The sequence below is a fragment of the Bison bison genome, unplaced genomic scaffold (genome assembly GCF_000754665.1).
Source record: "Bison bison bison isolate TAMUID 2011002044 unplaced genomic scaffold, Bison_UMD1.0 scf7180017864500, whole genome shotgun sequence".
Classification (NCBI taxonomy): Eukaryota; Metazoa; Chordata; class Mammalia; order Artiodactyla; family Bovidae; genus Bison; species Bison bison.
This window is the reverse complement of record NW_011495059.1, coordinates 2,897,378-2,900,921: the sequence shown is the minus strand read 5'-3', so window position 1 is coordinate 2,900,921 and position 3,544 is coordinate 2,897,378. Positions and strand designations below refer to the sequence as shown.

General features: G+C 50.8%; 1 protein-coding gene across 1 annotated transcript in view; it reads left to right on the top strand.

Annotated features, from left to right (window-relative positions):
- Window positions 1-3,544, top strand: part of LPIN3 (lipin 3) — a 27,448-nt gene that overhangs the window by 4,215 nt on the left and 19,689 nt on the right. Inside the window, exons 2-3 of the mRNA XM_010829142.1 lie at window positions 2,830-2,991; window positions 3,079-3,191. The gene's annotated coding sequence lies outside the window, so the exon portion shown is untranslated. The remainder of the gene's footprint in view (window positions 1-2,829; window positions 2,992-3,078; window positions 3,192-3,544) is intronic.

Here is a 3,544-nt window from a genome sequence, read left to right as displayed (position 1 = left end):
AGGAAAGTTATGACCAACCTAGATAGCATATTCAAAAGCAGAGACATTACTTTGCCAACAAAGGTTCACCTAGTCAAGGCTATGGTTTTTCTTGTGGTCATGTATGGATGTGAGAGTTGGACTGTGAAGAAGGCTGAGCGCTGAAGAATTGATGCTTTTGAACTGTGGTGTTGGAGAAGACTCTTGAGAGTCCCTTGGACTGCAAGGAGATCCAACCAGTCCATTCTGAAGGAGATCAGCCCTGGGATTTCTTTGGAAGGAATGATGCTAAAGCTGAAACTCCAGTACTTTGGCCACCTCATGAGAAGAGTTGACTCATTGGAAAAGACTCTGATGCTGGGAGGGATTGAGGGCAGGAGGAGAAGGGGACGACAGAGGATGATATGGCTGGATGGCATCACTGACTCAATGGACGTGAGTCTGAGTGAACTCCGGGAGTTGGTGATGGACAGGGAGGCCTGGCGTGTTGTGATTGCAGAAGAGTCGGACGTGACTGAGCGACTGATCTGATCTGATATATATATAACCTAATCACTTTGCTGTACACCTGAAACACAATATTGTAAATCAGGTATACTTCAGTTTAAAAAAAAAAGAATCACATCTGAGAGCATCGCTTTCTTCACTGGTAAAACAGGACAGCTACTGTCTCTACTAGGTTTTGTGACAATCAAATTGAGATAATGCAAATGAAAAACTCAGCATGTTGCCTATATTTAGTAGGTGCTCAATAAGTGTTTGCAACTGCTACGGGGAATGGACAGGAGACATGCCAGGCAGGGAAAACATGAGCAGGGGCAGAGATGGGAAAGAGCCCAAGCAGGGCAGCTGGCCTGGCAGGAAAGCCAGGCCCAGCACAGTAGCCCTGGAGTCCAAGCTTGTCTCTGGAAGCAGTTGGGAGCCACACACAGTTCTGGAGCAGGGCAGTGACAGGTGGAAGCTGCATGTGGCAGCACTGAGCAGGAGGCCATTGCAAGCTCCATGTGCTGAGCACTCCTTGGCTGTTTGACCAGTCAGATTTAGCAAGTAAAAATCAAGGAGATACCATTAAATTTGAATTTCAGATGCCAATGAATAACTGTTGAGTATAATGTGTCAGTTGCTCAGTCGTGTCCGACTCTTTGGGACCCCGACTGTAGCTTGCCAGACTCCTCCGTCCATGGAATTCTCCAAGCAAGAATACTGGAGTGGGTAGCCATTCCCTTCTCCAGAGGATCTTCGCAACCCAGGGATTGAACCCAGTTCTCCCACCTTGCAGGCAGATTCTTTAGCATCTGAGCCATCAGGGAAGCCCCTCAAATTTAATTGGTCATCCTGTATTTTTATTTGCTAAACCTGATCATGCTGGCCAGACACCGTCTGCCGCCCAACTCACAAGTCCGTATCTGGAGGGAGTCAGTGCGGGTTTCTCTGCCTCCCTTTCCACCTTCAGCGGGGCCAGACCACCAGGAGTGGTTGAGGAGCCCACTCCTGCAGCCAGTCTTGCTGCCCATGGCAAGGGGTCACAGCTGCAGGCCTGGGTGAGTGGGTCCTCATGGCACTTCAGGCTGGGTTCACCCAGCAAGAAAGCAGTGGGGTGCAGTGAATAATCACCGGGTCTGTGACAAAGCGCATACGGCTACCAAGATCCACAGAGAAGGAAGTGCCCCCCTGCACTGACGGGTTACTCAAAAGACAAACAGTGGCATACCCCCACCCACCACCACCGCTCAAGGACACTGAGGGAGAGGAGAAAACTGCCTCTATCCTTAACCCCAGAAGTGGGCAAACACAAGCATTCACGCTGCTTGCGTGCTCAAAGGATGCCTCAGAGACGGTGGGTGATGCAAACCGCAAGCTAGAACAGGGTGGTCCCTGCCTTGTTCAGCTCAGCTGGGTGTTAGGACAAGTCATACTACCCGAGGCTGCCTCTGTCTTCCCCCACCTCCAGAAGCATCAAATCCCAGATGATTCATCTCTCCGGAAACAAGCTTGTCGGAAATTCAATTTCTGCAACAATCTTTGTATCAACTTATTTCTCTAACAAAGAACAATGAAAACAATGTGTGCTCCATTTTTTAAAAAATGTGCTAAACACTGTTGAACCCCTAGTATGTGCCCTGCTCTGTGGTCAGTGTTTTATTTCGCTCTGTAGTTCCCAGCCTTGGCAGCACATTACAATCACCCGGAGAGTTGTTGTTTTTTAATTCTCACACCCCAGGCATCAGTATTTGCCAAGGGCACAGAGATTTCAGTGTGCGACCAAGGTTGAGAACCACTGATTCAGTTCATCCTGTTTAATCCAATGCAATCCTACAAGGTAGATTTTTATCTCCATCTTGCAGATGAGGAAATTGAGGCTCCCAGAGGTAGAATTACTGTGCTATCTGTAGCCACAACCCCTGTTCTCTCTCCTCTCTTCCCTCCCAGACTCCCTTGAAGGATTTCTGAAGTTTCCAGGGTTTCCCTGCTGAATATAGAGTTTATATACAGTGCTTCCACAGACATGTTTGTGGCATGACTCTGCCCTCTGGCCACCCGAAATAGCTCTGCTCCCACCCGGGCTCTTCTGAGATACCAGCAGACACAGCCCGGTTTCAGGACTGACACCAAATGACTTTTGCTAAACCTAGAACAGCTGAGGTCCTTCCAGCCAGGTCCTGCCATCTCGAGTCACAGAACAACAGCGGCCACCTCTCGCTCCCCACCGGCTAGTACTTTCTTAGCCTGACTCTTTGCCATTGAGTCCCATTCCTCCCAGCTTTTCCTGGGTTTCCTCTGCCTTTACAGCAAACTCCTTCCCCTGCTGACCTTTCTCAGAGCATCTTCATGGGCCGTCCATCCTCACAGGTCGTCGGAGACGTCTTTGGTCCAGGACAAGTTACGAACCACAGATGCCCAAGCCCCCGGCCCGCGGCTTGCGGGTCCATGGATGCTTCAAATCTTCGCGCACCTGGACTTCCAGCTCGGCGAGAAAGCTGGTCATCGCCTGCCCTCTGCTGGCCGATGGAGGTATTGACCCCACTTCCGCTCCACCAGGGTTGCATAGGCGGGATGGAATGAAGAGTGGGCATTTATTGAGTTCCTGCTGTATTTCAGGACTGAACTGGACGCTGGGGTGTAAGCATGAACGCGACCTGCTCTCACGGAATTCCAAGATACAGACCATAACATCAAATTCAAGCGAATATGAAATTATAGCTGTGGGCCATGTGAGTGAATAATACGAGGATCCGATCCAGCCTTGGAGGAGGGTCGGGGGGATGTTGGAGGTGGGATTAGGAACTCCAAGCTGCCCCTAAGAGGGGACTTTCGAGCGCCTGATGCTTCACAAAGTCATTTCAGGTCATCTCGAAAATCCTGCAAGGGCGGGGGCGCTATCCGCATAAAGCAGAAAGCGGGGTCAGATGGGGGAAAGAATTTACCAAAGTCGCACAGCGAGCTAGGAGCAAAGCCAGGCAGGCTTAAGTCGGCTCGATTCCAAAGTCCTGGCTTTTCCGCGGTTCCCGGGGCTGGGGTGGTGGCGGGCCACGGGGATGGTCCCTCCGGGAGCACTAGGGCGCGG